The sequence below is a fragment of the Sphaeramia orbicularis genome, chromosome 24 (assembly GCF_902148855.1).
Source record: "Sphaeramia orbicularis chromosome 24, fSphaOr1.1, whole genome shotgun sequence".
In the NCBI taxonomy this organism is placed as follows: Eukaryota; Metazoa; Chordata; class Actinopteri; order Kurtiformes; family Apogonidae; genus Sphaeramia; species Sphaeramia orbicularis.
The window spans coordinates 1,911,410-1,926,305 of NC_043979.1; the positions used below are offsets into that span (position 1 = coordinate 1,911,410).

Genomic DNA, 14,896 nt, shown 5'->3' on the forward strand with positions numbered 1-14,896 from the left:
GCCAAAGGGTCCAATCCGGCCCCTGGGATGAATTTGTGAAATGCAAAAATTACACTGAAGAAATTAACAATCAGTGGTGTCAAAATCATTTGAATTCAGCTTCCACATACAGACACATACAGTCTGATTAGATTTCAAGTGGGTCAGAACCAGTAAAATATTATCAGAATAACCTACAAATAATGACAACCCCAAATTCTCTTTGTTTTTTTGGTGTAAAGAAGTAAAGTTACATGAAAATGTTTACATTACCAAACTATACGTTCACAACAAATGTGAATAACCTGAACAAATATGAACAAACAGAAATGTCTTAAAAGTAAATGCAATTTGACCAGTATTCTGCCTGTTATTAAATGTTTTGTGCGATTGTAACGCACATGTGTAAACGATAAACTGATAAACCGAGGCACAATATTGTTAAAATTACATTTGTTTTTCTTAAGACAATTCAAGTTGTTCATGTTATTCAGATTTTGAAGGAAACTTTGTTGATGTAAACCTGATCACAATATAATTTTACTTTTTTCACTGTTATTTTACTGGTTCAGTCCACTGCAGATTAAACTGGGCTGAATGTGGAACTGAACTAACAGGAGTTTGACAGCCCTGGTCTAAACCAATAAGAAAACACAAAACAAAAAGTTGCTAAACACTAAAGAATGAAAGCAATAACCATGAAAATTTTAAAAATATTCTAAATATTACACAAAAAGCAAACAAATCAAAATAAACAATTTGCAAAAAATACTAAATTAGTAAACAAAATGGTAAATTAACTGTGAACAAAAACTAAATAGACAAATAGCTCCTACAGTTTGGAAACAGACATTTGGTAAAATAACTGCACAAAAAGCACAAAACGCTAGCACAACCCAACAGAGATGCTTCCACGGTGACGTAACCACGGTAACCACGTGACGCGAACCAGTGAGATGTGGGATGCTGGGTGGATGTTGTGTTATTATTTTACTGGTCCGGCCCACTGCAGATCAAACTGGGCTGAATGTGGAACTGAACTAACATGAGTCTGACCCCCCTGTCCTAAACTACACCAGCTCTTCTACTTTAAACTGTTACTTGGACATTATTTCTTGTAAAACATTGCAGATGGTTCCCCGGTTGAATGTGAATCCTCAGCTTTAATATGGTCAGCAGTGTTGGTCCTGCAGAGCTTTTACTCTGTTCAACATCTGACGGATCCAGAAAAACTCCTGTCACACTGTGCATCCAGCTAACAGGACAGAATTGCTTTTATTGATCGCTTCAGACTGGGCTCTGGCCCCACTGCTTGCCTTGCAGCTGCAGTAGAAGCTGCTGTGTGTTGCAGTCTGGACCTGGTCCATGGTGGACTGGATCAGGTCCACTGGGAACCTGCAGCTGACAAAGCCAAAAAGGGTTCGGTTTCCTCCGCTGCCTTTTCCCTCAGAACTAGTGACGCTTGATTATTGTGAACTGTGATCTGTACGGTCAGAGGTAGTATTAGCAAGAAAAATGAGCAAAGTTTAGGAAGAGAAAAAAAAGGAAAGAAAGAAAAAACAGAGAAAAAGAAAAGAAAAAAAGGGGAGAGAAAAAAAAAAAAAAAAAAAAAGGAAAAGGAAAAAAGAAAAGAAAGAGGAAAAAAGAAAAAAGAAAGAAAGAAAAAAAGAAGAAAAGAAAGAAAAGAAAAAACAGAAAAAAGAAAAAAAAGGAAAAAAATGACTAAAGTTGAAACACTTGTGTAAAATAAAAACATTAGTGCATTAACCCATGTGGGTCCGCAGGTTCAGATGTGGTTGTTTTTATCCTGGGCAGAGCTGACTTTAGACCACAGCTGTTCAGTGTCCGACTGCAGTGGAAGCTCCTCTGCCCCTAAAATGACTCCCATTAAATGCTCAAACCTGTTCAGTTGTTTTCATTTCATTGACTCCAAATGTGTTGGAACACGTTCATCTCTCAGACCAGTTGGTTCAGAATCAGTTTGATCCCAGATCAGTGGACTGGATGTTGTTCACTTCTCCTCCATTCCCGTGTCTGTGTTTGTTCATTCCATCTCTGCTCAGTGCATTTGTCCGTAGACGCTCAGCGTCCATGCACTTCAATGGGACTGAGTGGAACTGCTTTATTCAACAACTCTAAACTGGACGCTAATTGGATAAATGACACCATGTTGTCCCGCCCCCGGACGCTCGGCGTCTCTGGGGGTGAACGGAGCTGTGGGCGGAGCTCGGCCTTGCTGGATGCTGAGCTTCCACGTGCTGATTGGAGGATGGGTCCAAAGGCTGAATCCTGTTTGATTGACAGCTGTTTTCAGATGTGCTCCTTCACTGACACAGTTCAGTTTAATACCGTCACACATTCTGCTGTGAAATCACAGAAACCAAATGAACTGTTCATTTACTGACCTGGAAGAAAACACAACCATTGGACTTCCTTGTTTCAATTTAACATAATTTCAACATTTTCTTGTTTCAGTTCCATAATTTAATCATTTCTTGTTTGAGTTTAAAATCATTTTTTCGGCAGGTGTAGAAGGAGCTTCTGTAGTTTAAAGGCTTCAGTCCTCCACCTGGACCACACTGGGCCAAGGCCGTCTGAGCAGCCAAGCTCTGCTGGACATTCAGAGGACACTGGTCCAGTCCCTGGAAAAGATGCCTACTGGTACGATAAGGACACTGAGCATGTTCTTAAAAAGGAACGGAGAGCTGAATTTATGTTTAAATGACTTGACAGTTTTTTTTTTTGATGTAAGCCAACAATGAGCTTCCCCTGTCTGAAAGACCAGCAGCCTCCACTGCTTCAGGGTAAAGATGTTCGTCTAAATTTTATTTTATAAGTACTGACATATAAATTGTTTGGTAACTCATTCTGTAAAATTTAAACAACAATTAATATATTACACTGATATCTAGGGAGTTAAGTTAGTAAATGAGTTGTTCCTGTTTTTAACTTCATTTCCCATCATGCAGTGTGGTACTGCACTTCCTGTCAAACATCATGGACATAGTAACGGGATTTTTCACTAGTTTGTTCAATGACCAAAAATTCAGACGTATGACAAACTGCAGCAGTCAGCTGTGTACGGAGTTAGTGCGATGCCTGAGACACACACACACACACACACACACACCCTCACACACACACCACACACACCACACACACACACACACACACCACACACCCTCACACACACACACCACACACACACACCCTCACACACACACACCACACACACACTTGCCTTTTATAATACAGATAATAGAAATGAAACCCTTTGTGTCATAATGCAAAGCTTTACTTCATGACACTGGGACATCCTGCAGAAATATCTGTAAAAACTATCATTTAACCATTTGATGAGTCGCACTAATGCTGCATTTTCAGTAATATTACATCTGTGTGTGTAGGGCTTTTCTTCTTCTAAAAACAGCTGTGTGACTGGGAGGGTTTGTTGGATTTCTTGTGGTGAAGTATTTTAAAGGCCTTGGTGTTTAACCCTTTAACCCCTGATGTGTCTGTGGTGAGCGTTCTGAATGTATGATTTATTTTAAATATTCATAGAAATTCAACTGTTTCCTCAATAGGATCAAAAAGAATAGACCTTGTTCTTTCCATAGACATCTGAGCATGCTCAGTGCACCCCCCTCCCTCCGCCTGTGGAATGTGCTGAGTCCATTAACACTACACAGCCATATTTTCAAGAGTAGCACACACACACACACACACACACACACACACACACACACACACACACACACACACACACACAGACGCTGCAGCTCACACATCCACATCCTGTCACTTTCATCTTCTTTACTCTGATGGTTGGAGTTGAAACGATACAAGGCTTTTATTTCAGGCATTAGTCAGTTCCTCCAGAAAAATGCAGGCAAAAATCTTTGATGATATGATGGAAAATGTGGGTTTTATGTGATTTTATGCAGTGACATTGTGGGAATTTGCAAAAAATGCGCGAAGTTACGAAAATATGCGGGAACTGGAAAAACGTGTTTTGATCAAGGTTATTATCGTTAACAAAAACTAACGAAATGATGAAAACTAGAATTGTAAAACTTTTTCGTTAACTGAAATAAATAAAGACTATATTTAAAAGAAAAAAAGCCATAACTAACTGAAACTGTATTGTGTGTTTACAAAACTAACTAAACGGATAAAAATTATGAATAAAATTCCCTTCGTTTTTGTCTTCGTCAATTTCGGATTGATACAAAAGCGATTTATTTTGCTCTAGCAATTTTAGCTCACAGCACCATACGACACTTTTTGCTCCGTCACTTGTGTTCACTTGTGGTTTCCAGTCGTCTTCTGGTCCCCACTCTACTGGAAACATGGAGACTAAAGCAGCAGAGTCCTGTCTGGGATTTATTTGAATACGACGACAAAGAGGAAAAGAGACGACTAAACTAAAACTAAGCATTTAGAAAATAATGAAAACTAATAAAAACTGTCAAACCTGCTCTAAAAATGAATTAAACTGAATTAGAGAAAAAAAGTCCAAACTAAATAAAACTAAACTACAGTAGAATGAAAAATCCAGAACTATTAGAACCTTGGTTTTGATGACAAATGGACCCCTGCATAATACACACTATTTGCTTGAATTATGCGATTAAATAATCCTGTTTTTCTGGAGGGCCTGATTTGTAATGACATGGGCTAAAGTCAGAGACAGAACTGTCCCTGACAGATGTGTCCTCCTCACCCATGATGCTGGCCTTCCCCAGGCTGGTGATGGACTCCCCGTAGTGCCGTCTGGTCTGGGGGGGGGAGGTGCAGGGGCTGGGGATGCTCTCTGAGTCGCTCACCGACGCGCTCTCCTTCAGAGGGTGTAACATGGTGGGGCGGATCTGATCGTACGGCGTGGGGCTGCTGGTGTTGTACCTGTACGTCACACATACATGTGGTCCACATCCTGTCCTCAGACACCAGCAGACAGCCGACACACACAGGACTGAGCCACAGTGGTAGATCAGGCCTTTAGATTAGAGGTTTCTGCAGCGTTTAACCCTTTCATGCAAGAATTATGAAAACCTTGGTCAAGATTTTTTTCCTGAGTGTTTTTATTCCTCTTTAGGCATTTATGAACCTATTTTTCATGGAGTTACAAAAATGTCCACGCAGCTGGACACCATGTGTCTAATTTTTGAAGCAAAAAAACATGTATTTAAACCTGTCATCAGAAAGTGATATATGTGAAAACTATGAAATAAAAACATTTTTCATCAGCTAATCTGATGTTTTCTCACATTTTAACAAACTCTAATTCTAGTTATTACTCACTTCATGGAGATAGTATGCATAAAAAAACCTTTTTGTTTAAGAAAACTGTTAATTATAGTCTAATAACAACTAGCAACTGATTTACACTCAGACATGTTAGTGCAGACCAGGTTTATCTAGAACATTACAGTTACAGTGCTGGTATGATTTGCAGTGTATGAGATGGTGCATAAGTGTCAAAACACAGTATTCGAAATCTCTCTGACGGGACATTTTAGTGTCAGTTTGACAGATTAGTGTTGCTAAATGACCCACATTTTACCTTTTAAATTAATTTTTGCTTTAGTCAGACCATAAGGGATTATCCAAAACAAGGAGCTACTTTATATTGAAATAAATGTTTGAATGGCAGTCAGTTAAAGTTTGTTCTGTGATGGGACATGACTGTTTTGACCCATAAGCGTCCACTGTGTTGGCTGATATGGAACTAAAACAACAAAACCCATGAATGTAGAAGAGAACAGCTGTAGTAGAACTGTCCACTGGAGTGACTGCTATGCATGAAAGGGTTAAATGAACAGGCATATTTAGTTCTCAGTCTCTTTTCTTCAGATACAACAAGAAAAAACAGGACATCTGAGCACAGCCTTAAAAGACACACAACAAACTGAACTAAATGGGTTAAAGGCAGTGGTGTAGTCCAGGGTGTACGCAGTGGACCCACTTCTTTTCCAGTCATTGCGTGCATCCTCTTCTAAATCCCCCTGATCTGCTCCATTCCGTCGTATTACCCATGTTTTCCCCTTGGATGGTGAAGCCATGCCCCGCCCTACTCTGCCTCTAATTGGCTAGTACTGACTGCCTTCACTGATTAGATTGGTTAACTTTAGGCATGACGACTGATGAGCCAATCAGAGGCAGAGTAGGGCGGGTCATGCCTGGGAAAATATTGCTAACTAGCGCTGTCCACCTCTGGAACCTGATTGGTCACCTCAGGTGCCAGTGCCACCCCAGTTGATTGACAGGTCACTGCATGCACATAATTCTGAGGTCAGTTTTAAGGTGGTTTCAGAATGAGTCACTGTTTTAAACGACTGGTCACATGACTGCACATTCAGAGAAGAGATTTAGTCACCATTAGTTAAACTGTGTGAGTAGGCTAATGTTATGGAACGCTAATGTTATGAAAGGCTAACATTATGAAAGCAAAAGTTATAAAAGGCTAACATGATGAAAGGCAAACGTTATGAAAGGCTAACGTTATGAAAGGCTAACATGATTAAAGACTAACAATATGAAAGGCTAATATTATAACAGGTTAACGTTATGAAAGGCTAACATAATGAAGGGCTAACGTTATGAAAGGCTAACGTTATGAAACGCTAACGTCATGAAAGGCTAACATTATGACAGGCTAATGTTATGAAAGGCTAACGTTATGAAAGGCTAACATTATGACAGGCTAACGTTATGAAAGGCTAGCATTATGAAAGGCTAACGTTATGAAAGGCTAATGTTATGAAACGCTAACGTCATGAAAGGCTAACATTATGACAGGCTAATGTTATGAAAGGCTAACGTTATGAAAGGCTAACATTATGACAGGCTAACGTTATGAAAGGCTAGCATTATGAAAGGCTAATGTTATGAAAGGCTAAGGTTATGAAAGCCTAACGTTATGAAAGGTTAACATTCTCCTCTGTTTACCTCCTGTTGAATCCATCTCCATTCCTGCAGCTGCTTGTGTGTCCAGTAAAACCTACAAACTGCTCCTGATCAAGTCATGATCATGTTATAATAGTGAACAAATACTACAGATGGATTTATGGGTAAAGTAAATAAAGAAGTCTGTATATGTCACTGTTTCTAAAACAGCGTTTTTCTGGACTTAAAAAAAAAAAGAAGTAGCCAAAAATTGAGCATATACCCACTTCTCCAGGGACCACTACAGCACTGGTTCAAGGTTAAAGTCAGTATTTAGTGTGACCTCTGACCCCATGACAAGAAGCAGCAAAAACCATTAGAAACATCTAGAATGTGTTGAATGTACAAACTACTGTAGTCTGAGCAGCAGTAGAAACTAGAGCTGGGAATCTTAGTTGTAAGGCCGATACCATACGCAACACGATACAGCACCTCCGATCCGATATATTGTAGATACATTTGTGGCACCTCGTGATGCGATACGATACACACCCAGAGCATCAGTTAAGTTCATTCTGATTCAACACATTCCTGGCAGTGCAATTCAAGGAGCTTGATTATTTATTTATCAAATAAAACCATGCCGTTTTACAAAGTGTCTTTCGTTCAGTTTCACATACAGTCAGTGAAACAGTTAGGACTTTGTTTCCAAAGTCGTTTCTCTGTTTCTAACACTCAACTTCTTACTCCTTCGCCAAATCCATTTTTAACCTCCTCAGACCCAGGAAATGTCAGCAAAGAACCAGCTTTTTTGTTTTTTATTAAGTAAGTGCCTATATTGGAAACATCATGATGCAACAGTTTTTTCAAATGCAGTTTTTAACATTTTGATGGAATGTCCTTTGTGGTGGACAGTTTTCTTTTCTTTTGTTTCTGTATAAAGTTGTGAAACTCTTGTCCACAAATGTGGACAGAAAACCCAGAGCTGGGTCTGAGGAGGTTAATGCAATGTATTTGTAATGTAGCTAAAACAGAAAAAGGTTCTGTCACTTTAACACACACCTGTACAGGGTATTCTGGGATGTGCTGCTGGATCTGTATGTGACTGTTTAAGGAAGTATCTGTGGTCTGTACTGCAGTACTCAGTACAGCTGATCTAGTAAAAGTACATGTTCATAAACCACATGTGGTCTCCTCCTTCTGTGTCTGTCACATTCACATACAGACATTACAGTATTCATGGGCGGAGCATGAGCAGTAACTAGTAACTATAACTAATTACTTTTTTAAAAATAATTTGCCCCACACTGGTTAAGGCTGTGAATATATTTCCTGTATTTTCCCTTTTTATCTGAAGAAAAGAGACTGAGAAATGAATATGTATGTTCATTTTAACGCTGCAGAAACAACTAATCTAAAGGATGACTAAACTTTGGCACATATTACTTCTGATCACACTGTATTTGATCCTCAGTGCAGAAAACCTTTATAAAGACACAGGATTCTGTTACTGAACTGCATCACTCACCAGTGAATTTGAACCGGAGCGATGTTACTGTAGTGTTTTAAGATCAGAGGCTCCAACCTGTACGCCTGCAAAACAAACAAAACACATTCAACATTCAAACATACTTTTATTGTCAGTTGACTAGATGGACATGGCACACAGAGAACTGAGACGCTGTTTCTCTGTTATCTTGTTAAATGCCATAAATTAAAAAAAAAAAAAAAAGGCAAAAAATAGAATAAGAATAAAGGATACATAAACTAGAAAAGCACTCGGAGAGCGCAGACCACCACCAAGGCAGAAGGCCCCTCCCCATCACCTCTAAAATTTAATCATTTGTTCCTTGTGCCAGTATCAACATTTCCTGAAAATTTCCTGAAAATCTGTCCATAACTTTTTGAGTTATCTTGCTAACAGCAGCCCTTGGCTCACCAGCCAACTCTGCAGCCTTCTGGGCCACGGCTGCCCCTGCTGTCATTATTATCACCTGACGCAGCTCATGAAGACACAGTTCATAACGAAGACGCTCATCTGATTCAGTCTGTCCAACACTGGACACACGCCGTTCACCACTGAGCCCGTTTACACGACCAGACAAATACCAGAACTGGGAGTAATCCAAGTTTACACGACCAGACAAATACCAGAACTGGGAGTAATCCAATAATGTGATGCGTTTACAGTCACTTCAGAAATGCGATAATGGAAAAACCCTGGTTTATGTTTCAGTCCATTATTTGATTTCTTTTGGAGTACGTTCGTACATTATGATGTCAGACGTACACTTCCTGTCATTTTCAAAACATCCGGTCTTGTCTTGTTACCATGGCAATGCCTACAGTGTCAGCGTTAGCTGTCCTAATGTGGGAGGAGCTAATAAGACGACAAAACAGATCACATTTTGCTGTTATCCTTCATTACATTTCATTGTTTTTTTACTTTTTTCCTTCTTCTCACGGTGTCGCTGCGTAACTTCAGTTTATAGTTTTTTTTACACATGTGCTGATGGAAAAAAAACAAACGAAATAAATCAGATTAACCTGTATACATGCGTGAAGATATCGGAGTATTGGGGAGAAATCTAGGTGTGTTAATCTGATTTCTCATAATTATCGGATAAAGTCAGTCGCATTGTCCTGTTCATATGATTACAAGAATAATCGGAGAACTCCAGAAGTCAGATAATGATGGGAGTACTGGTGTGGATGTCCGAACCTCTCTGGCATACATTTGTTTTTCCTTGGTCTAAAATTGTTCTGTGAGATTTGAGTTGTTTCAGTCATATGACAGCGCTCACCACAGGGTCAGTTGGATGGAATATGTTAAAGAGACGTTTGCAAATGGATGTTGGGAGGATGTGGTCCTGGACGCCGTTGTTCCCAGGCCGGATCCCACGCAACGCCAAGAAAACAGCCAGAGGTGAACCCATGCAGAAGAAATTCTCCACCTGCAACACAAAAATTAATGAAGAAAAAAAAAGAAAAGAAAAGAAAAGAGCAGTAGTTTAGAGAAGTCCATCCTCCCTCTCTCCAGTCACGTCCTCCAGCTTTTCCTGGATTAAAAGATTCAATAGTCTGTTTTCCATTGACCCTCTGCTGTGTAGGGAATGTAAAGGGTGGGGGGGGCTGCTCTTCCTGAAATCCACGATCATAGCTGTCATAAGGTCAGCAGTGGTTGGTGAAGAAGAGCAGCCGTGGATCTTCACAGTCTGAGCTCTGTATGTGAGGAAGTCCAGCAGTGTCCACTTACAGGGTGATGGTTTGAATCCCAGCAGTGACAGCTTGTCCTCCAGAGCAGGACGACTGTATTCACTGAGCTCAAATCCTAGTAGTAGTAGTAGCTTTATTTTGTGCACATAGAATCATCAGATAACAAAGAATCATACATGGTCAATAAATAAATAAATAAATAAATAAAAAATTTCTGCGCTTGAAAAGGAGTGGGCACAAGTATAACTTACTGACTCCACCCTCTTTTTACAAACTAGTAATCAAACCAGATCTGCTTCCTTTGCTTTAACACACATTTTCCTCTGAATATTTTTACAATAACACAAAACATCCGTACAAACCATTCATATACACTTTTTTAGTCACCTCACACACATTCAGATTTGCATAATCAACCGTTTTTAATATAAACTATAATATTTATATGCACTTTAAATATTAGTCCAAATACAATGATCAATAATGTGATAATATCTTCTTATCACGATAACCAATTAACTACAATAATATCTTATTTTAAGCGTACTTCTATAATGTTCTATATTTTGTTATTATAGTGGATTTATACGTCCTTTTAAATGCACAAATCGAAGAAGACATTTTTAAGTTCTGCTCCAGATTATTCCACAGGTGGACCCTCTAACACAGATACACTGGCTTTTTAGGTTTGTTCTACACTTCATTTTCTTGTAGATTTCAAATCCTGGGGTAAATGCCCCTGTTCTCCAGTTGTTACTGGATCAGATGGACACCAGTTCTTCCTGAATGTGTACTGGTGAGGACCCACACCGTCACCGGCCTCTCAAAACACTTCATGACTCCATATACTGGGGTCATTCATGCAGGAGACAGAGGAGGACTGGGGGGAGGAGTAATGGGGGCTGTCTTGAACTATGATGGTACTGAGGCCTGGGAGGAGGAGGGGCTAAAAACGTCTGTCAGCACCTCCATCAGCTGGAGGGTGGCGTCTGTCAGAACCCACCCTGGAGGTCCTGCTGCCGTCCACAGGCTGATTCTACTGTAATGGAATTTTAACTTCTTTATCTGATTCCCGTCTTTCTTCCCGTATCCTTTCCTGAATACCCTTCCCCACTGCGTGCTAATTTTCCCATATCCTTACCCAAACCCCCCTTACTGTGTGTGTAAATTGGCTTCAGTCTGGTTTTGACCAGCTCTATATGTAAAGTGCCATGAGAGAACTTTTGTTGTGATTTGGCACTATATAAATAAAATTTGATTGATTGATTGATGTGATTGGTTTTCCTCTGTAAGTCACTTTGGAAAAAAGCGTCTGCCAAATGCATAAATGTAAATTTTCTTGCGAGGTAACAAAAGGTGACTGATTGTTAAAACCTGGGGCTCATAATTCAGTCAAAAGACCCTTTGAGGGCCTTTTGTTTACTGATGTCTGCTGTCGAATGTGAGCACTGACTACTCATACATTACACAACCTTCGTCAGCATTTACCTGAAACTTTAAGGCCGGCACTGCGAGACATGACGAGGACTGCAGACCCTGAAACTGATCCTCCAAGTCCCTGAGCCTGAAAGACAGGAGTGACAGACAGGGATGGGTACTGAATTCAGTACTAATGAGTATTGATTCACATAAAGTCAAACAGTACCATGTTTTGGTACTTGAACGCATCTTCATGTTGCATGTGTCGGGGACAGAGTGGAGGAGTGTCCGCCTGACACGACGACGACATTAGACGCACCAGAGCGTGATTACATCAGTGGCAGCTTGATGATAACAGCAGGTGTGGTGGACAGAAAGTGTTGGAAGGTTCCACGTTACTAAACGTGATGCAGACTGTGTTTGCTGTAATATCTAAACAGGTTTTAGACTCACCTGTTCAGACTGGCTTTTAACCCTTAGCACTGAGACACTATCAGGTTTGAATCTGCGCTCTCTTTGATCACTGTGTGTTGTGTCCTGTTGCTTTGTGCATATTTATGATACCTGATTAACCTGCTTTTTTATCTTATAATTACCTCCACCAAGGAGGTTCTGTTTTTGCCAGGGTTTGTTTGTTTGTTTGTTTGTCTGTCCGTTAGTGTGCAACATAACTCAAAAAGTTATGGACAGATTTGGATGAAATTTTCAGGGTTTGTTGGAAATGGGATAAGGAAGAAATGATTAAATTTTGGTGGTGATCGGGGGTGGGGGGGCCCACGGGGGGCGCCACTGATCAGCCTTGGCGGAGGTCTGCGCTCTCCGAGTGCTTCTAGTTTAATCATGTTTTTAGATGTAAAGCACTTTGGGCTTCGCTATGTTGTTGTAAAGTGCTATAGAAATAAACTTTGATTTCATTCATTCATTCATTCATTTTCTGAACCCGTTTTATCCTCACTAGGGTCACGGGGGTCGCTTGGAGTCTATCCCTACACCTAGGGAGATTTAATGTCCATATTTGGGTCCTATTTTTGGACCCAATATTTGATTAAAAATTCATTAATTATGGGATGGATCAGAGCAAGAGGATAATTTTTTTTGTATTTCTCTGAGGTCATCATTAGGTCCATCCTGGGAGGAAATCTGTCTACATTTACCTTTAATTATTGGGTCTAAAAGGAAAGACACAATTTTAATATTTCAAAATTCACCAAAAATTCAAAAATCTATATTTCTCAAAACTATGAAGAAACTTTATGGACATTGTCCCAAAGAAGATACATATAAAATTTGAAATGAATCTGACCAGTTGTGTAGTCGGAGACAATGTTTGAAGAAATTGCTAACAAAGACAACAACAATGAAGATGACAATGACAAAGACGACAAAGATGACAATGATGACAAAGATGACATTGATGAAGACGACAACAACGAAGAGGACAACGACGAAGACCACAATGAAGACGACAAAGAACACAACGACGAAGACGAGAATGATGGAGACGACAATGACGAAGATGACAGCGACGAAGACGATGACGAAGACAACAACGACAACAATGACAAAGACGACAATGACGAAGACGACAATGACGAAGACGACAATGATGAAGACGACAATGAAGAAGACGACAATGACGAAGATGACAATGATGAAGATGACAATAATGAAGACAACAATGAGGAAGACGACAATGAAGAAGACGACAGTGATGAAGACGACAATGATGAAGACAACAATGAGGAAGATGACAACAATGAAGATGACAACGATGAAAATGACAGCAACGAAGACGATGACGAAGACGACAACGATGAAGAAGACAACGACGACAATGACGAAGACGACAATGACGACAATGAAGACGATGACAATGACGAAGATGACGATGAAGATGACAATGAGGAAAATGACAATGAGGAAGGTGACAACAACGAAGACGACAACGATGAAAATGACAGCGATGAAGACGAAGACGACAATGATGAAGAAGACAACGACGACAATGAAGACGATGACAATGACAAAGATGACAATGATGAAGACGACAATGAGGAAGACGAGATTGACGAAGACGACATTGATGAAGACGACAATGATGAAGACGACAACGATGAAGATGACAATGACGAATATGACGACGACAACAAAGACAATGATGAAGACAACAATGACAAAGACAACAAAGACGAAGACGACAATGGTGAAGATGACAACGACGAAGATGATGACAAAGATGATGATGACAAAGACGACAAAGACAGTAATGACGAAGACAACAATGACAAAGATGACAATGACGACAATGATGAAGATGACACTGATGAAGATGTGGCCGTACGCAGCACCTTCTCACCAGCTCGTCTCCTCTCCACCAGTGTGAACTAATAAAATGGGACTGACAGACTGGATGGCGTCTGCGTTGGTCGTACCTGAGGTGTGTGATTCTCAGCTGCTCCTGCAGGTGGCGCTCATCATCACTAGGCCAGCGAGCCTTGGTCTCCTCTGGGTCGGGCGCTTCTTGATGATGAAAGCGCACCGGGTCCCATCCCGTCATAATGTCGAAGGTGATGACGCAGCCCAGCGAGTGCGACACGATGGACACCTTCCCGTTTTTCTCGAAGTCTGGGTTCCGTGAGCAGAACAGAGAGTAGAGGCGGTTGAGCTCCAGAGTCAGACCCCTGGTGATCTGCACACAGTGGAGAAGGACAGGTCCAGTCTGGAAGCACAGCATACGGACAACAAGGACAACACACCTACACTGGGACAAGGAGTCCAAGCTCCTCCTCCTCCTTTATCTGGGACAGGGCTCTCAAACTCATTTTCTTTCAGGTTCCACATTCAGCCCGATTTGATCTGCAGTGGACCGAACCAATAAAATAATAGCATAATAACCTATAAATAATGACAACTCCAAATTTTTGTCGTTTTAGTGCAATAAACCCCCATTGAATTATGAAAATACTTACTTTTATAAACTATCCAAAAAAAAAGATTTAAATAACCTGAAAAAAAACTGAAATTTCTTGAAAAAAATAATTGTAATTTTAACAGTAGTATCCCTCAACTTATCATTTCTACATGTGCATTATGGATCAGATCTACAAAGACACTAAACAGTTACTAACAGGCAGAAAAGAGTTAAAATTGTGCTGAATTTTCTTTAGACATTTCAGGTTGTTCATATTTGTTCAGGTTATTCACAATTTATTGTTACAGGATAGTGTGTAAGTCTTAATATTTTCATAATTTAATGTTATTTTTTGCACTAAAACAAAGGCAAGGCAAGTTTATTTGTATCGCACATTTCAGCAACAAGGCAATTCAAGGTGCTTCACACAGGACATTGAAATACAACGACAGGGAAAAAGAAACACATTTAAAACATTATAAAAGA

At 40.0% G+C, this 14,896-nt stretch overlaps 1 pseudogene; it reads right to left on the reverse strand.

The window, feature by feature from the left end:
• The window catches only part of LOC115415543 (phospholipase DDHD1-like), a 36,915-nt pseudogene that overhangs the window by 4,997 nt on the left and 17,022 nt on the right, over nucleotides 1–14,896 (reverse strand).